A 19,781-nucleotide genomic window follows, 5' to 3' on the forward strand; every position below is an offset into this window, starting at 1 on the left:
TTGCCGCGAGGCGGCGCTTTAAATTAACGCGCTTAGCGCGTAAATTCTTCCCGAATTCGCGAAAAAAACGACGCGGAGCGCGAGGGGGACAGCTCCGATTTTAACTAGGCGAAAAGCGTGAAAGCGAGGCGCCGGCGACTACGCGGGCGCTTCTTCGACGCCCGTTAGCCGCGCCGACTAGCGTTCGCCGCGATCGAGCGCCCGTTTCGCGCGCGTTCGCTTTCGACTAAGCGCTCAGCCGTCGCTCCGAAACTTTCGTCGCCGCCTCCGCCCTCGCCCTCTTTCCCCGGTCACGCGCTCGCGCATCGCCAGCCCTTCGCCTACGTTTATTTCTATAGACGTTGGGTGTTGGGTGTTGGGGTGAGCGAGTGGCGAGCGGACAGACGAGAGACCGCAAAGGTTTCGTTCGGGGCGGAAATCGCCCGAGACGAACCGACCCGTTCTATCTACGCGCTTCTTTAGTAGTCGAAAACTACGAATAATGAAAACTTTTATCTACATTTGTATATATATATATATATATATATATATATGTATATATATATATATCAGAAATAGCCTTAACGAAGGGCGGGGAGGGGGAGGGGGGGACGACTTCGAAAGAATGACCAAGACGAGTAGACTCCTCGCTACTCTACCCGCGACGAGATTAGAAGCGTTATTACGTAACTAGCTAGGAGAAACGAAAAGGCTAGCACTCGCGTATAGGCTTAACGAAGAGAGGGAGACGACTTCGAAAGAGAAAGGCCGGTGAGAATAGCTTCGGTACTACCCGCGTCGAGATTAGAAGCGTTATTACGTAACTAGCTAGGAGAAGCGAATAGGCCACTCTCGGCGCGCGCGAATGCCGAAATCCTTTAATTACATCTATACCGTAAAGAGAGTAAAGGCGAATCTAAAAGTTTTCTAAATACGCCGAAGGGAGTTTAAAAGTTGGCGCTTTCGCGCCAGTTACTGAACGGGACGAGCGAGAGACCGACTCCGAACTAGTCGAGGTAGGCCGGACCGCTTCGGCGAGACGGGCGGACCGGAAAAAACGCGACTAGTCTTCGGCCCCGGCGAGGCCTCTCGGTTTCTTCGAGCGGCTCGTTCGCCCTAAACGGGGACACTCGCTCGGCGGCGAATCGGCCGCGACTGAGCGACGGACGGCCGTCCGGGCAATTTATCGCTTCTCGGCCTATTGGCTAAGATCAAAGTGTAGCATTCGTGCTGCACGGCGGTCTTGCAGGTGTTTCATTGCACAGCCCCCCGAAACACCCGCGTGGCAGGCGAGCGGTCACATCCGGGCCCGCACTAGGGATTCCCACCCGGGGTGCCGGTCAGGCCAGAGCATTCAAATGCTCCACGAGTCCTTGGAAGTTTCGGTGGTCGTTGTACCTCGGACATTCGTGATGACCTGGCAAGGTAAATTACCGCCCTGCAATAAATTCCAGGGGTTGACAACCCTTGGGGGGCTGACTTTGGCGAAAAGCCAATATCGTCGAGGTCAGCCCCACTCCATGTCATAAAACAGGAGTATCTGTTCTAATCAGTTTAATATCTGATTCGCGGCGCATCGCGCCGCTACGATATTAATCTGATTTTTGGAACGAGATGGAGCGCGGAAGCTTGCTTCGGCTCCGTCACGGGTTGTCTCGGTATCGCAGTACCTCCGAGCACGGCCCACTCCCCTCGTCGGGAGGCACGAAACGAAAGATAAACTGAACCTACCTACTCGCCTACCTACTCGCCTACCTACCTACCTACCTACCTACCTACCCACGCGCCTACCGGAAAAAAATCTTTTGCCGCGAGGCGGCGCTTTAAATTAACGCGCTTAGCGCGTAAATTCTTCCCGAATTCGCGAAAAAAACGACGCGGAGCGCGAGGGGGACAGCTCCGATTTTAACTAGGCGAAAAGCGTGAAAGCGAGGCGCCGGCGACTACGCGGGCGCTTCTTCGACGCCCGTTAGCCGCGCCGACTAGCGTTCGCCGCGATCGAGCGCCCGTTTCGCGCGCGTTCGCTTTCGACTAAGCGCTCAGCCGTCGCTCCGAAACTTTCGTCGCCGCCTCCGCCCTCGCCCTCTTTCCCCGGTCACGCGCTCGCGCATCGCCAGCCCTTCGCCTACGTTTATTTCTATAGACGTTGGGTGTTGGGTGTTGGGGTGAGCGAGTGGCGAGCGGACAGACGAGAGACCGCAAAGGTTTCGTTCGGGGCGGAAATCGCCCGAGACGAACCGACCCGTTCTATCTACGCGCTTCTTTAGTAGTCGAAAACTACGAATAATGAAAACTTTTATCTACATTTGTATATATATATATATATATATATATATGTATATATATATATATCAGAAATAGCCTTAACGAAGGGCGGGGAGGGGGAGGGGGGGACGACTTCGAAAGAATGACCAAGACGAGTAGACTCCTCGCTACTCTACCCGCGACGAGATTAGAAGCGTTATTACGTAACTAGCTAGGAGAAACGAAAAGGCTAGCACTCGCGTATAGGCTTAACGAAGAGAGGGAGACGACTTCGAAAGAGAAAGGCCGGTGAGAATAGCTTCGGTACTACCCGCGTCGAGATTAGAAGCGTTATTACGTAACTAGCTAGGAGAAGCGAATAGGCCACTCTCGGCGCGCGCGAATGCCGAAATCCTTTAATTACATCTATACCGTAAAGAGAGTAAAGGCGAATCTAAAAGTTTTCTAAATACGCCGAAGGGAGTTTAAAAGTTGGCGCTTTCGCGCCAGTTACTGAACGGGACGAGCGAGAGACCGACTCCGAACTAGTCGAGGTAGGCCGGACCGCTTCGGCGAGACGGGCGGACCGGAAAAAACGCGACTAGTCTTCGGCCCCGGCGAGGCCTCTCGGTTTCTTCGAGCGGCTCGTTCGCCCTAAACGGGGACACTCGCTCGGCGGCGAATCGGCCGCGACTGAGCGACGGACGGCCGTCCGGGCAATTTATCGCTTCTCGGCCTATTGGCTAAGATCAAAGTGTAGCATTCGTGCTGCACGGCGGTCTTGCAGGTGTTTCATTGCACAGCCCCCCGAAACACCCGCGTGGCAGGCGAGCGGTCACATCCGGGCCCGCACTAGGGATTCCCACCCGGGGTGCCGGTCAGGCCAGAGCATTCAAATGCTCCACGAGTCCTTGGAAGTTTCGGTGGTCGTTGTACCTCGGACATTCGTGATGACCTGGCAAGGTAAATTACCGCCCTGCAATAAATTCCAGGGGTTGACAACCCTTGGGGGGCTGACTTTGGCGAAAAGCCAATATCGTCGAGGTCAGCCCCACTCCATGTCATAAAACAGGAGTATCTGTTCTAATCAGTTTAATATCTGATTCGCGGCGCATCGCGCCGCTACGATATTAATCTGATTTTTGGAACGAGATGGAGCGCGGAAGCTTGCTTCGGCTCCGTCACGGGTTGTCTCGGTATCGCAGTACCTCCGAGCACGGCCCACTCCCCTCGTCGGGAGGCACGAAACGAAAGATAAACTGAACCTACCTACTCGCCTACCTACTCGCCTACCTACCTACCTACCTACCTACCTACCCACGCGCCTACCGGAAAAAAATCTTTTGCCGCGAGGCGGCGCTTTAAATTAACGCGCTTAGCGCGTAAATTCTTCCCGAATTCGCGAAAAAAACGACGCGGAGCGCGAGGGGGACAGCTCCGATTTTAACTAGGCGAAAAGCGTGAAAGCGAGGCGCCGGCGACTACGCGGGCGCTTCTTCGACGCCCGTTAGCCGCGCCGACTAGCGTTCGCCGCGATCGAGCGCCCGTTTCGCGCGCGTTCGCTTTCGACTAAGCGCTCAGCCGTCGCTCCGAAACTTTCGTCGCCGCCTCCGCCCTCGCCCTCTTTCCCCGGTCACGCGCTCGCGCATCGCCAGCCCTTCGCCTACGTTTATTTCTATAGACGTTGGGTGTTGGGTGTTGGGGTGAGCGAGTGGCGAGCGGACAGACGAGAGACCGCAAAGGTTTCGTTCGGGGCGGAAATCGCCCGAGACGAACCGACCCGTTCTATCTACGCGCTTCTTTAGTAGTCGAAAACTACGAATAATGAAAACTTTTATCTACATTTGTATATATATATATATATATATATATATATGTATATATATATATATCAGAAATAGCCTTAACGAAGGGCGGGGAGGGGGAGGGGGGGACGACTTCGAAAGAATGACCAAGACGAGTAGACTCCTCGCTACTCTACCCGCGACGAGATTAGAAGCGTTATTACGTAACTAGCTAGGAGAAACGAAAAGGCTAGCACTCGCGTATAGGCTTAACGAAGAGAGGGAGACGACTTCGAAAGAGAAAGGCCGGTGAGAATAGCTTCGGTACTACCCGCGTCGAGATTAGAAGCGTTATTACGTAACTAGCTAGGAGAAGCGAATAGGCCACTCTCGGCGCGCGCGAATGCCGAAATCCTTTAATTACATCTATACCGTAAAGAGAGTAAAGGCGAATCTAAAAGTTTTCTAAATACGCCGAAGGGAGTTTAAAAGTTGGCGCTTTCGCGCCAGTTACTGAACGGGACGAGCGAGAGACCGACTCCGAACTAGTCGAGGTAGGCCGGACCGCTTCGGCGAGACGGGCGGACCGGAAAAAACGCGACTAGTCTTCGGCCCCGGCGAGGCCTCTCGGTTTCTTCGAGCGGCTCGTTCGCCCTAAACGGGGACACTCGCTCGGCGGCGAGTCGGCCGCGACTGAGCGACGGACGGCCGTCCGGGCAATTTATCGCTTCTCGGCCTATTGGCTAAGATCAAAGTGTAGCATTCGTGCTGCACGGCGGTCTTGCAGGTGTTTCATTGCACAGCCCCCCGAAACACCCGCGTGGCAGGCGAGCGGTCACATCCGGGCCCGCACTAGGGATTCCCACCCGGGGTGCCGGTCAGGCCAGAGCATTCAAATGCTCCACGAGTCCTTGGAAGTTTCGGTGGTCGTTGTACCTCGGACATTCGTGATGACCTGGCAAGGTAAATTACCGCCCTGCAATAAATTCCAGGGGTTGACAACCCTTGGGGGGCTGACTTTGGCGAAAAGCCAATATCGTCGAGGTCAGCCCCACTCCATGTCATAAAACAGGAGTATCTGTTCTAATCAGTTTAATATCTGATTCGCGGCGCATCGCGCCGCTACGATATTAATCTGATTTTTGGAACGAGATGGAGCGCGGAAGCTTGCTTCGGCTCCGTCACGGGTTGTCTCGGTATCGCAGTACCTCCGAGCACGGCCCACTCCCCTCGTCGGGAGGCACGAAACGAAAGATAAACTGAACCTACCTACTCGCCTACCTACTCGCCTACCTACCTACCTACCTACCTACCTACCCACGCGCCTACCGGAAAAAAATCTTTTGCCGCGAGGCGGCGCTTTAAATTAACGCGCTTAGCGCGTAAATTCTTCCCGAATTCGCGAAAAAAACGACGCGGAGCGCGAGGGGGACAGCTCCGATTTTAACTAGGCGAAAAGCGTGAAAGCGAGGCGCCGGCGACTACGCGGGCGCTTCTTCGACGCCCGTTAGCCGCGCCGACTAGCGTTCGCCGCGATCGAGCGCCCGTTTCGCGCGCGTTCGCTTTCGACTAAGCGCTCAGCCGTCGCTCCGAAACTTTCGTCGCCGCCTCCGCCCTCGCCCTCTTTCCCCGGTCACGCGCTCGCGCATCGCCAGCCCTTCGCCTACGTTTATTTCTATAGACGTTGGGTGTTGGGTGTTGGGGTGAGCGAGTGGCGAGCGGACAGACGAGAGACCGCAAAGGTTTCGTTCGGGGCGGAAATCGCCCGAGACGAACCGACCCGTTCTATCTACGCGCTTCTTTAGTAGTCGAAAACTACGAATAATGAAAACTTTTATCTACATTTGTATATATATATATATATATATATATATATATATATATATATATGTATATATATATATATCAGAAATAGCCTTAACGAAGGGCGGGGAGGGGGAGGGGGGGACGACTTCGAAAGAATGACCAAGACGAGTAGACTCCTCGCTACTCTACCCGCGACGAGATTAGAAGCGTTATTACGTAACTAGCTAGGAGAAACGAAAAGGCTAGCACTCGCGTATAGGCTTAACGAAGAGAGGGAGACGACTTCGAAAGAGAAAGGCCGGTGAGAATAGCTTCGGTACTACCCGCGTCGAGATTAGAAGCGTTATTACGTAACTAGCTAGGAGAAGCGAATAGGCCACTCTCGGCGCGCGCGAATGCCGAAATCCTTTAATTACATCTATACCGTAAAGAGAGTAAAGGCGAATCTAAAAGTTTTCTAAATACGCCGAAGGGAGTTTAAAAGTTGGCGCTTTCGCGCCAGTTACTGAACGGGACGAGCGAGAGACCGACTCCGAACTAGTCGAGGTAGGCCGGACCGCTTCGGCGAGACGGGCGGACCGGAAAAAACGCGACTAGTCTTCGGCCCCGGCGAGGCCTCTCGGTTTCTTCGAGCGGCTCGTTCGCCCTAAACGGGGACACTCGCTCGGCGGCGAATCGGCCGCGACTGAGCGACGGACGGCCGTCCGGGCAATTTATCGCTTCTCGGCCTATTGGCTAAGATCAAAGTGTAGCATTCGTGCTGCACGGCGGTCTTGCAGGTGTTTCATTGCACAGCCCCCCGAAACACCCGCGTGGCAGGCGAGCGGTCACATCCGGGCCCGCACTAGGGATTCCCACCCGGGGTGCCGGTCAGGCCAGAGCATTCAAATGCTCCACGAGTCCTTGGAAGTTTCGGTGGTCGTTGTACCTCGGACATTCGTGATGACCTGGCAAGGTAAATTACCGCCCTGCAATAAATTCCAGGGGTTGACAACCCTTGGGGGGCTGACTTTGGCGAAAAGCCAATATCGTCGAGGTCAGCCCCACTCCATGTCATAAAACAGGAGTATCTGTTCTAATCAGTTTAATATCTGATTCGCGGCGCATCGCGCCGCTACGATATTAATCTGATTTTTGGAACGAGATGGAGCGCGGAAGCTTGCTTCGGCTCCGTCACGGGTTGTCTCGGTATCGCAGTACCTCCGAGCACGGCCCACTCCCCTCGTCGGGAGGCACGAAACGAAAGATAAACTGAACCTACCTACTCGCCTACCTACTCGCCTACCTACCTACCTACCTACCTACCTACCCACGCGCCTACCGGAAAAAAATCTTTTGCCGCGAGGCGGCGCTTTAAATTAACGCGCTTAGCGCGTAAATTCTTCCCGAATTCGCGAAAAAAACGACGCGGAGCGCGAGGGGGACAGCTCCGATTTTAACTAGGCGAAAAGCGTGAAAGCGAGGCGCCGGCGACTACGCGGGCGCTTCTTCGACGCCCGTTAGCCGCGCCGACTAGCGTTCGCCGCGATCGAGCGCCCGTTTCGCGCGCGTTCGCTTTCGACTAAGCGCTCAGCCGTCGCTCCGAAACTTTCGTCGCCGCCTCCGCCCTCGCCCTCTTTCCCCGGTCACGCGCTCGCGCATCGCCAGCCCTTCGCCTACGTTTATTTCTATAGACGTTGGGTGTTGGGTGTTGGGGTGAGCGAGTGGCGAGCGGACAGACGAGAGACCGCAAAGGTTTCGTTCGGGGCGGAAATCGCCCGAGACGAACCGACCCGTTCTATCTACGCGCTTCTTTAGTAGTCGAAAACTACGAATAATGAAAACTTTTATCTACATTTGTATATATATATATATATATATATATATATGTATATATATATATATCAGAAATAGCCTTAACGAAGGGCGGGGAGGGGGAGGGGGGGACGACTTCGAAAGAATGACCAAGACGAGTAGACTCCTCGCTACTCTACCCGCGACGAGATTAGAAGCGTTATTACGTAACTAGCTAGGAGAAACGAAAAGGCTAGCACTCGCGTATAGGCTTAACGAAGAGAGGGAGACGACTTCGAAAGAGAAAGGCCGGTGAGAATAGCTTCGGTACTACCCGCGTCGAGATTAGAAGCGTTATTACGTAACTAGCTAGGAGAAGCGAATAGGCCACTCTCGGCGCGCGCGAATGCCGAAATCCTTTAATTACATCTATACCGTAAAGAGAGTAAAGGCGAATCTAAAAGTTTTCTAAATACGCCGAAGGGAGTTTAAAAGTTGGCGCTTTCGCGCCAGTTACTGAACGGGACGAGCGAGAGACCGACTCCGAACTAGTCGAGGTAGGCCGGACCGCTTCGGCGAGACGGGCGGACCGGAAAAAACGCGACTAGTCTTCGGCCCCGGCGAGGCCTCTCGGTTTCTTCGAGCGGCTCGTTCGCCCTAAACGGGGACACTCGCTCGGCGGCGAATCGGCCGCGACTGAGCGACGGACGGCCGTCCGGGCAATTTATCGCTTCTCGGCCTATTGGCTAAGATCAAAGTGTAGCATTCGTGCTGCACGGCGGTCTTGCAGGTGTTTCATTGCACAGCCCCCCGAAACACCCGCGTGGCAGGCGAGCGGTCACATCCGGGCCCGCACTAGGGATTCCCACCCGGGGTGCCGGTCAGGCCAGAGCATTCAAATGCTCCACGAGTCCTTGGAAGTTTCGGTGGTCGTTGTACCTCGGACATTCGTGATGACCTGGCAAGGTAAATTACCGCCCTGCAATAAATTCCAGGGGTTGACAACCCTTGGGGGGCTGACTTTGGCGAAAAGCCAATATCGTCGAGGTCAGCCCCACTCCATGTCATAAAACAGGAGTATCTGTTCTAATCAGTTTAATATCTGATTCGCGGCGCATCGCGCCGCTACGATATTAATCTGATTTTTGGAACGAGATGGAGCGCGGAAGCTTGCTTCGGCTCCGTCACGGGTTGTCTCGGTATCGCAGTACCTCCGAGCACGGCCCACTCCCCTCGTCGGGAGGCACGAAACGAAAGATAAACTGAACCTACCTACTCGCCTACCTACTCGCCTACCTACCTACCTACCTACCTACCTACCCACGCGCCTACCGGAAAAAAATCTTTTGCCGCGAGGCGGCGCTTTAAATTAACGCGCTTAGCGCGTAAATTCTTCCCGAATTCGCGAAAAAAACGACGCGGAGCGCGAGGGGGACAGCTCCGATTTTAACTAGGCGAAAAGCGTGAAAGCGAGGCGCCGGCGACTACGCGGGCGCTTCTTCGACGCCCGTTAGCCGCGCCGACTAGCGTTCGCCGCGATCGAGCGCCCGTTTCGCGCGCGTTCGCTTTCGACTAAGCGCTCAGCCGTCGCTCCGAAACTTTCGTCGCCGCCTCCGCCCTCGCCCTCTTTCCCCGGTCACGCGCTCGCGCATCGCCAGCCCTTCGCCTACGTTTATTTCTATAGACGTTGGGTGTTGGGTGTTGGGGTGAGCGAGTGGCGAGCGGACAGACGAGAGACCGCAAAGGTTTCGTTCGGGGCGGAAATCGCCCGAGACGAACCGACCCGTTCTATCTACGCGCTTCTTTAGTAGTCGAAAACTACGAATAATGAAAACTTTTATCTACATTTGTATATATATATATATATATATATATATATGTATATATATATATATCAGAAATAGCCTTAACGAAGGGCGGGGAGGGGGAGGGGGGGACGACTTCGAAAGAATGACCAAGACGAGTAGACTCCTCGCTACTCTACCCGCGACGAGATTAGAAGCGTTATTACGTAACTAGCTAGGAGAAACGAAAAGGCTAGCACTCGCGTATAGGCTTAACGAAGAGAGGGAGACGACTTCGAAAGAGAAAGGCCGGTGAGAATAGCTTCGGTACTACCCGCGTCGAGATTAGAAGCGTTATTACGTAACTAGCTAGGAGAAGCGAATAGGCCACTCTCGGCGCGCGCGAATGCCGAAATCCTTTAATTACATCTATACCGTAAAGAGAGTAAAGGCGAATCTAAAAGTTTTCTAAATACGCCGAAGGGAGTTTAAAGGTTGGCGCTTTCGCGCCAGTTACTGAACGGGACGAGCGAGAGACCGACTCCGAACTAGTCGAGGTAGGCCGGACCGCTTCGGCGAGACGGGCGGACCGGAAAAAACGCGACTAGTCTTCGGCCCCGGCGAGGCCTCTCGGTTTCTTCGAGCGGCTCGTTCGCCCTAAACGGGGACACTCGCTCGGCGGCGAATCGGCCGCGACTGAGCGACGGACGGCCGTCCGGGCAATTTATCGCTTCTCGGCCTATTGGCTAAGATCAAAGTGTAGCATTCGTGCTGCACGGCGGTCTTGCAGGTGTTTCATTGCACAGCCCCCCGAAACACCCGCGTGGCAGGCGAGCGGTCACATCCGGGCCCGCACTAGGGATTCCCACCCGGGGTGCCGGTCAGGCCAGAGCATTCAAATGCTCCACGAGTCCTTGGAAGTTTCGGTGGTCGTTGTACCTCGGACATTCGTGATGACCTGGCAAGGTAAATTACCGCCCTGCAATAAATTCCAGGGGTTGACAACCCTTGGGGGGCTGACTTTGGCGAAAAGCCAATATCGTCGAGGTCAGCCCCACTCCATGTCATAAAACAGGAGTATCTGTTCTAATCAGTTTAATATCTGATTCGCGGCGCATCGCGCCGCTACGATATTAATCTGATTTTTGGAACGAGATGGAGCGCGGAAGCTTGCTTCGGCTCCGTCACGGGTTGTCTCGGTATCGCAGTACCTCCGAGCACGGCCCACTCCCCTCGTCGGGAGGCACGAAACGAAAGATAAACTGAACCTACCTACTCGCCTACCTACTCGCCTACCTACCTACCTACCTACCTACCTACCCACGCGCCTACCGGAAAAAAATCTTTTGCCGCGAGGCGGCGCTTTAAATTAACGCGCTTAGCGCGTAAATTCTTCCCGAATTCGCGAAAAAAACGACGCGGAGCGCGAGGGGGACAGCTCCGATTTTAACTAGGCGAAAAGCGTGAAAGCGAGGCGCCGGCGACTACGCGGGCGCTTCTTCGACGCCCGTTAGCCGCGCCGACTAGCGTTCGCCGCGATCGAGCGCCCGTTTCGCGCGCGTTCGCTTTCGACTAAGCGCTCAGCCGTCGCTCCGAAACTTTCGTCGCCGCCTCCGCCCTCGCCCTCTTTCCCCGGTCACGCGCTCGCGCATCGCCAGCCCTTCGCCTACGTTTATTTCTATAGACGTTGGGTGTTGGGTGTTGGGGTGAGCGAGTGGCGAGCGGACAGACGAGAGACCGCAAAGGTTTCGTTCGGGGCGGAAATCGCCCGAGACGAACCGACCCGTTCTATCTACGCGCTTCTTTAGTAGTCGAAAACTACGAATAATGAAAACTTTTATCTACATTTGTATATATATATATATATATATATATATGTATATATATATATATCAGAAATAGCCTTAACGAAGGGCGGGGAGGGGGAGGGGGGGACGACTTCGAAAGAATGACCAAGACGAGTAGACTCCTCGCTACTCTACCCGCGACGAGATTAGAAGCGTTATTACGTAACTAGCTAGGAGAAACGAAAAGGCTAGCACTCGCGTATAGGCTTAACGAAGAGAGGGAGACGACTTCGAAAGAGAAAGGCCGGTGAGAATAGCTTCGGTACTACCCGCGTCGAGATTAGAAGCGTTATTACGTAACTAGCTAGGAGAAGCGAATAGGCCACTCTCGGCGCGCGCGAATGCCGAAATCCTTTAATTACATCTATACCGTAAAGAGAGTAAAGGCGAATCTAAAAGTTTTCTAAATACGCCGAAGGGAGTTTAAAAGTTGGCGCTTTCGCGCCAGTTACTGAACGGGACGAGCGAGAGACCGACTCCGAACTAGTCGAGGTAGGCCGGACCGCTTCGGCGAGACGGGCGGACCGGAAAAAACGCGACTAGTCTTCGGCCCCGGCGAGGCCTCTCGGTTTCTTCGAGCGGCTCGTTCGCCCTAAACGGGGACACTCGCTCGGCGGCGAATCGGCCGCGACTGAGCGACGGACGGCCGTCCGGGCAATTTATCGCTTCTCGGCCTATTGGCTAAGATCAAAGTGTAGCATTCGTGCTGCACGGCGGTCTTGCAGGTGTTTCATTGCACAGCCCCCCGAAACACCCGCGTGGCAGGCGAGCGGTCACATCCGGGCCCGCACTAGGGATTCCCACCCGGGGTGCCGGTCAGGCCAGAGCATTCAAATGCTCCACGAGTCCTTGGAAGTTTCGGTGGTCGTTGTACCTCGGACATTCGTGATGACCTGGCAAGGTAAATTACCGCCCTGCAATAAATTCCAGGGGTTGACAACCCTTGGGGGGCTGACTTTGGCGAAAAGCCAATATCGTCGAGGTCAGCCCCACTCCATGTCATAAAACAGGAGTATCTGTTCTAATCAGTTTAATATCTGATTCGCGGCGCATCGCGCCGCTACGATATTAATCTGATTTTTGGAACGAGATGGAGCGCGGAAGCTTGCTTCGGCTCCGTCACGGGTTGTCTCGGTATCGCAGTACCTCCGAGCACGGCCCACTCCCCTCGTCGGGAGGCACGAAACGAAAGATAAACTGAACCTACCTACTCGCCTACCTACTCGCCTACCTACCTACCTACCTACCTACCTACCCACGCGCCTACCGGAAAAAAATCTTTTGCCGCGAGGCGGCGCTTTAAATTAACGCGCTTAGCGCGTAAATTCTTCCCGAATTCGCGAAAAAAACGACGCGGAGCGCGAGGGGGACAGCTCCGATTTTAACTAGGCGAAAAGCGTGAAAGCGAGGCGCCGGCGACTACGCGGGCGCTTCTTCGACGCCCGTTAGCCGCGCCGACTAGCGTTCGCCGCGATCGAGCGCCCGTTTCGCGCGCGTTCGCTTTCGACTAAGCGCTCAGCCGTCGCTCCGAAACTTTCGTCGCCGCCTCCGCCCTCGCCCTCTTTCCCCGGTCACGCGCTCGCGCATCGCCAGCCCTTCGCCTACGTTTATTTCTATAGACGTTGGGTGTTGGGTGTTGGGGTGAGCGAGTGGCGAGCGGACAGACGAGAGACCGCAAAGGTTTCGTTCGGGGCGGAAATCGCCCGAGACGAACCGACCCGTTCTATCTACGCGCTTCTTTAGTAGTCGAAAACTACGAATAATGAAAACTTTTATCTACATTTGTATATATATATATATATATATATATATGTATATATATATATATCAGAAATAGCCTTAACGAAGGGCGGGGAGGGGGAGGGGGGGACGACTTCGAAAGAATGACCAAGACGAGTAGACTCCTCGCTACTCTACCCGCGACGAGATTAGAAGCGTTATTACGTAACTAGCTAGGAGAAACGAAAAGGCTAGCACTCGCGTATAGGCTTAACGAAGAGAGGGAGACGACTTCGAAAGAGAAAGGCCGGTGAGAATAGCTTCGGTACTACCCGCGTCGAGATTAGAAGCGTTATTACGTAACTAGCTAGGAGAAGCGAATAGGCCACTCTCGGCGCGCGCGAATGCCGAAATCCTTTAATTACATCTATACCGTAAAGAGAGTAAAGGCGAATCTAAAAGTTTTCTAAATACGCCGAAGGGAGTTTAAAAGTTGGCGCTTTCGCGCCAGTTACTGAACGGGACGAGCGAGAGACCGACTCCGAACTAGTCGAGGTAGGCCGGACCGCTTCGGCGAGACGGGCGGACCGGAAAAAACGCGACTAGTCTTCGGCCCCGGCGAGGCCTCTCGGTTTCTTCGAGCGGCTCGTTCGCCCTAAACGGGGACACTCGCTCGGCGGCGAATCGGCCGCGACTGAGCGACGGACGGCCGTCCGGGCAATTTATCGCTTCTCGGCCTATTGGCTAAGATCAAAGTGTAGCATTCGTGCTGCACGGCGGTCTTGCAGGTGTTTCATTGCACAGCCCCCCGAAACACCCGCGTGGCAGGCGAGCGGTCACATCCGGGCCCGCACTAGGGATTCCCACCCGGGGTGCCGGTCAGGCCAGAGCATTCAAATGCTCCACGAGTCCTTGGAAGTTTCGGTGGTCGTTGTACCTCGGACATTCGTGATGACCTGGCAAGGTAAATTACCGCCCTGCAATAAATTCCAGGGGTTGACAACCCTTGGGGGGCTGACTTTGGCGAAAAGCCAATATCGTCGAGGTCAGCCCCACTCCATGTCATAAAACAGGAGTATCTGTTCTAATCAGTTTAATATCTGATTCGCGGCGCATCGCGCCGCTACGATATTAATCTGATTTTTGGAACGAGATGGAGCGCGGAAGCTTGCTTCGGCTCCGTCACGGGTTGTCTCGGTATCGCAGTACCTCCGAGCACGGCCCACTCCCCTCGTCGGGAGGCACGAAACGAAAGATAAACTGAACCTACCTACTCGCCTACCTACTCGCCTACCTACCTACCTACCTACCTACCTACCCACGCGCCTACCGGAAAAAAATCTTTTGCCGCGAGGCGGCGCTTTAAATTAACGCGCTTAGCGCGTAAATTCTTCCCGAATTCGCGAAAAAAACGACGCGGAGCGCGAGGGGGACAGCTCCGATTTTAACTAGGCGAAAAGCGTGAAAGCGAGGCGCCGGCGACTACGCGGGCGCTTCTTCGACGCCCGTTAGCCGCGCCGACTAGCGTTCGCCGCGATCGAGCGCCCGTTTCGCGCGCGTTCGCTTTCGACTAAGCGCTCAGCCGTCGCTCCGAAACTTTCGTCGCCGCCTCCGCCCTCGCCCTCTTTCCCCGGTCACGCGCTCGCGCATCGCCAGCCCTTCGCCTACGTTTATTTCTATAGACGTTGGGTGTTGGGTGTTGGGGTGAGCGAGTGGCGAGCGGACAGACGAGAGACCGCAAAGGTTTCGTTCGGGGCGGAAATCGCCCGAGACGAACCGACCCGTTCTATCTACGCGCTTCTTTAGTAGTCGAAAACTACGAATAATGAAAACTTTTATCTACATTTGTATATATATATATATATATATATATGTATATATATATATATATATCAGAAATAGCCTTAACGAAGGGCGGGGAGGGGGAGGGGGGGACGACTTCGAAAGAATGACCAAGACGAGTAGACTCCTCGCTACTCTACCCGCGACGAGATTAGAAGCGTTATTACGTAACTAGCTAGGAGAAACGAAAAGGCTAGCACTCGCGTATAGGCTTAACGAAGAGAGGGAGACGACTTCGAAAGAGAAAGGCCGGTGAGAATAGCTTCGGTACTACCCGCGTCGAGATTAGAAGCGTTATTACGTAACTAGCTAGGAGAAGCGAATAGGCCACTCTCGGCGCGCGCGAATGCCGAAATCCTTTAATTACATCTATACCGTAAAGAGAGTAAAGGCGAATCTAAAAGTTTTCTAAATACGCCGAAGGGAGTTTAAAAGTTGGCGCTTTCGCGCCAGTTACTGAACGGGACGAGCGAGAGACCGACTCCGAACTAGTCGAGGTAGGCCGGACCGCTTCGGCGAGACGGGCGGACCGGAAAAAACGCGACTAGTCTTCGGCCCCGGCGAGGCCTCTCGGTTTCTTCGAGCGGCTCGTTCGCCCTAAACGGGGACACTCGCTCGGCGGCGAATCGGCCGCGACTGAGCGACGGACGGCCGTCCGGGCAATTTATCGCTTCTCGGCCTATTGGCTAAGATCAAAGTGTAGCATTCGTGCTGCACGGCGGTCTTGCAGGTGTTTCATTGCACAGCCCCCCGAAACACCCGCGTGGCAGGCGAGCGGTCACATCCGGGCCCGCACTAGGGATTCCCACCCGGGGTGCCGGTCAGGCCAGAGCATTCAAATGCTCCACGAGTCCTTGGAAGTTTCGGTGGTCGTTGTACCTCGGACATTCGTGATGACCTGGCAAGGTAAATTACCGCCCTGCAATAAATTCCAGGGGTTGACAACCCTTGGGGGGCTGACTTTGGCGAAAAGCCAATATCGTCGAGGTCAGCCCCACTCCATGTCATAAAACAGGAGTATCTGTTCTAATCAGTTTAATATCTGATTCGCGGCGCATCGCGCCGCTACGATATTAATCTGATTTTTGGAACGAGATGGAGCGCGGAAGCTTGCTTCGGCTCCGTCACGGGTTGTCTCGGTATCGCAGTACCTCCGAGCACGGCCCACTCCCCTCGTCGGGAGGCACGAAACGAAAGATAAACTGAACCTACCTACTCGCCTACCTACTCGCCTACCTACCTACCTACCTACCTACCTACCCACGCGCCTACCGGAAAAAAATCTTTTGCCGCGAGGCGGCGCTTTAAATTAACGCGCTTAGCGCGTAAATTCTTCCCGAATTCGCGAAAAAAACGACGCGGAGCGCGAGGGGGACAGCTCCGATTTTAACTAGGCGAAAAGCGTGAAAGCGAGGCGCCGGCGACTACGCGGGCGCTTCTTCGACGCCCGTTAGCCGCGCCGACTAGCGTTCGCCGCGATCGAGCGCCCGTTTCGCGCGCGTTCGCTTTCGACTAAGCGCTCAGCCGTCGCTCCGAAACTTTCGTCGCCGCCTCCGCCCTCGCCCTCTTTCCCCGGTCACGCGCTCGCGCATCGCCAGCCCTTCGCCTACGTTTATTTCTATAGACGTTGGGTGTTGGGTGTTGGGGTGAGCGAGTGGCGAGCGGACAGACGAGAGACCGCAAAGGTTTCGTTCGGGGCGGAAATCGCCCGAGACGAACCGACCCGTTCTATCTACGCGCTTCTTTAGTAGTCGAAAACTACGAATAATGAAAACTTTTATCTACATTTGTATATATATATATATATATATATATATATATGTATATATATATCAGAAATAGCCTTAACGAAGGGCGGGGAGGGGGAGGGGGGGACGACTTCGAAAGAATGACCAAGACGAGTAGACTCCTCGCTACTCTACCCGCGACGAGATTAGAAGCGTTATTACGTAACTAGCTAGGAGAAACGAAAAGGCTAGCACTCGCGTATAGGCTTAACGAAGAGAGGGAGACGACTTCGAAAGAGAAAGGCCGGTGAGAATAGCTTCGGTACTACCCGCGTCGAGATTAGAAGCGTTATTACGTAACTAGCTAGGAGAAGCGAATAGGCCACTCTCGGCGCGCGCGAATGCCGAAATCCTTTAATTACATCTATACCGTAAAGAGAGTAAAGGCGAATCTAAAAGTTTTCTAAATACGCCGAAGGGAGTTTAAAAGTTGGCGCTTTCGCGCCAGTTACTGAACGGGACGAGCGAGAGACCGACTCCGAACTAGTCGAGGTAGGCCGGACCGCTTCGGCGAGACGGGCGGACCGGAAAAAACGCGACTAGTCTTCGGCCCCGGCGAGGCCTCTCGGTTTCTTCGAGCGGCTCGTTCGCCCTAAACGGGGACACTCGCTCGGCGGCGAATCGGCCGCGACTGAGCGACGGACGGCCGTCCGGGCAATTTATCGCTTCTCGGCCTATTGGCTAAGATCAAAGTGTAGCATTCGTGCTGCACGGCGGTCTTGCAGGTGTTTCATTGCACAGCCCCCCGAAACACCCGCGTGGCAGGCGAGCGGTCACATCCGGGCCCGCACTAGGGATTCCCACCCGGGGTGCCGGTCAGGCCAGAGCATTCAAATGCTCCACGAGTCCTTGGAAGTTTCGGTGGTCGTTGTACCTCGGACATTCGTGATGACCTGGCAAGGTAAATTACCGCCCTGCAATAAATTCCAGGGGTTGACAACCCTTGGGGGGCTGACTTTGGCGAAAAGCCAATATCGTCGAGGTCAGCCCCACTCCATGTCATAAAACAGGAGTATCTGTTCTAATCAGTTTAATATCTGATTCGCGGCGCATCGCGCCGCTACGATATTAATCTGATTTTTGGAACGAGATGGAGCGCGGAAGCTTGCTTCGGCTCCGTCACGGGTTGTCTCGGTATCGCAGTACCTCCGAGCACGGCCCACTCCCCTCGTCGGGAGGCACGAAACGAAAGATAAACTGAACCTACCTACTCGCCTACCTACTCGCCTACCTACCTACCTACCTACCTACCTACCCACGCGCCTACCGGAAAAAAATCTTTTGCCGCGAGGCGGCGCTTTAAATTAACGCGCTTAGCGCGTAAATTCTTCCCGAATTCGCGAAAAAAACGACGCGGAGCGCGAGGGGGACAGCTCCGATTTTAACTAGGCGAAAAGCGTGAAAGCGAGGCGCCGGCGACTACGCGGGCGCTTCTTCGACGCCCGTTAGCCGCGCCGACTAGCGTTCGCCGCGATCGAGCGCCCGTTTCGCGCGCGTTCGCTTTCGACTAAGCGCTCAGCCGTCGCTCCGAAACTTTCGTCGCCGCCTCCGCCCTCGCCCTCTTTCCCCGGTCACGCGCTCGCGCATCGCCAGCCCTTCGCCTACGTTTATTTCTATAGACGTTGGGTGTTGGGTGTTGGGGTGAGCGAGTGGCGAGCGGACAGACGAGAGACCGCAAAGGTTTCGTTCGGGGCGGAAATCGCCCGAGACGAACCGACCCGTTCTATCTACGCGCTTCTTTAGTAGTCGAAAACTACGAATAATGAAAACTTTTATCTACATTTGTATATATATATATATATATATATATATGTATATATATATATATCAGAAATAGCCTTAACGAAGGGCGGGGAGGGGGAGGGGGGGACGACTTCGAAAGAATGACCAAGACGAGTAGACTCCTCGCTACTCTACCCGCGACGAGATTAGAAGCGTTATTACGTAACTAGCTAGGAGAAACGAAAAGGCTAGCACTCGCGTATAGGCTTAACGAAGAGAGGGAGACGACTTCGAAAGAGAAAGGCCGGTGAGAATAGCTTCGGTACTACCCGCGTCGAGATTAGAAGCGTTATTACGTAACTAGCTAGGAGAAGCGAATAGGCCACTCTCGGCGCGCGCGAATGCCGAAATCCTTTAATTACATCTATACCGTAAAGAGAGTAAAGGCGAATCTAAAAGTTTTCTAAATACGCCGAAGGGAGTTTAAAAGTTGGCGCTTTCGCGCCAGTTACTGAACGGGACGAGCGAGAGACCGACTCCGAACTAGTCGAGGTAGGCCGGACCGCTTCGGCGAGACGGGCGGACCGGAAAAAACGCGACTAGTCTTCGGCCCCGGCGAGGCCTCTCGGTTTCTTCGAGCGGCTCGTTCGCCCTAAACGGGGACACTCGCTCGGCGGCGAATCGGCCGCGACTGAGCGACGGACGGCCGTCCGGGCAATTTATCGCTTCTCGGCCTATTGGCTAAGATCAAAGTGTAGCATTCGTGCTGCACGGCGGTCTTGCAGGTGTTTCATTGCACAGCCCCCCGAAACACCCGCGTGGCAGGCGAGCGGTCACATCCGGGCCCCCGCACTAGGGATTCCCACCCGGGGTGCCGGTCAGGCCAGAGCATTCAAATGCTCCACGAGTCCTTGGAAGTTTCGGTGGTCGTTGTACCTCGGACATTCGTGATGACCTGGCAAGGTAAATTACCGCCCTGCAATAAATTCCAGGGGTTGACAACCCTTGGGGGGCTGACTTTGGCGAAAAGCCAATATCGTCGAGGTCAGCCCCACTCCATGTCATAAAACAGGAGTATCTGTTCTAATCAGTTTAATATCTGATTCGCGGCGCATCGCGCCGCTACGATATTAATCTGATTTTTGGAACGAGATGGAGCGCGGAAGCTTGCTTCGGCTCCGTCACGGGTTGTCTCGGTATCGCAGTACCTCCGAGCACGGCCCACTCCCCTCGTCGGGAGGCACGAAACGAAAGATAAACTGAACCTACCTACTCGCCTACCTACTCGCCTACCTACCTACCTACCTACCTACCTACCCACGCGCCTACCGGAAAAAAATCTTTTGCCGCGAGGCGGCGCTTTAAATTAACGCGCTTAGCGCGTAAATTCTTCCCGAATTCGCGAAAAAAACGACGCGGAGCGCGAGGGGGACAGCTCCGATTTTAACTAGGCGAAAAGCGTGAAAGCGAGGCGCCGGCGACTACGCGGGCGCT

General features: G+C 54.6%; 11 pseudogenes; all 11 read left to right on the forward strand.

Moving 5' to 3' along the window:
• Positions 1 to 1,494: 1,494 nt before the first annotated feature.
• Positions 1,495 to 1,671, forward strand: LOC137402926 (U2 spliceosomal RNA; annotated as a pseudogene).
• A 1,605-nt stretch (positions 1,672 to 3,276) lies between these two features.
• On the forward strand, positions 3,277 to 3,453 carry LOC137402927 (U2 spliceosomal RNA; annotated as a pseudogene).
• A 1,607-nt stretch (positions 3,454 to 5,060) lies between these two features.
• LOC137402928 (U2 spliceosomal RNA) lies at positions 5,061 to 5,237 on the forward strand (annotated as a pseudogene).
• Positions 5,238 to 6,858: 1,621 nt separating this feature from the next.
• LOC137402929 (U2 spliceosomal RNA) lies at positions 6,859 to 7,035 on the forward strand (annotated as a pseudogene).
• Positions 7,036 to 8,642: 1,607 nt separating this feature from the next.
• On the forward strand, positions 8,643 to 8,819 carry LOC137402930 (U2 spliceosomal RNA; annotated as a pseudogene).
• Positions 8,820 to 10,426: 1,607 nt separating this feature from the next.
• LOC137402931 (U2 spliceosomal RNA) lies at positions 10,427 to 10,603 on the forward strand (annotated as a pseudogene).
• Positions 10,604 to 12,208: 1,605 nt separating this feature from the next.
• On the forward strand, positions 12,209 to 12,385 carry LOC137402932 (U2 spliceosomal RNA; annotated as a pseudogene).
• Positions 12,386 to 13,990: 1,605 nt separating this feature from the next.
• On the forward strand, positions 13,991 to 14,167 carry LOC137402933 (U2 spliceosomal RNA; annotated as a pseudogene).
• Positions 14,168 to 15,774: 1,607 nt separating this feature from the next.
• On the forward strand, positions 15,775 to 15,951 carry LOC137402935 (U2 spliceosomal RNA; annotated as a pseudogene).
• A 1,605-nt stretch (positions 15,952 to 17,556) lies between these two features.
• On the forward strand, positions 17,557 to 17,733 carry LOC137402936 (U2 spliceosomal RNA; annotated as a pseudogene).
• A 1,607-nt stretch (positions 17,734 to 19,340) lies between these two features.
• Positions 19,341 to 19,517, forward strand: LOC137402937 (U2 spliceosomal RNA; annotated as a pseudogene).
• The last annotated feature ends 264 nt before the right edge of the window (positions 19,518 to 19,781 follow it).

The sequence above is a fragment of the Watersipora subatra genome, chromosome 8 (genome assembly GCF_963576615.1).
Source record: "Watersipora subatra chromosome 8, tzWatSuba1.1, whole genome shotgun sequence".
NCBI classification, from domain to species: Eukaryota; Metazoa; Bryozoa; class Gymnolaemata; order Cheilostomatida; family Watersiporidae; genus Watersipora; species Watersipora subatra.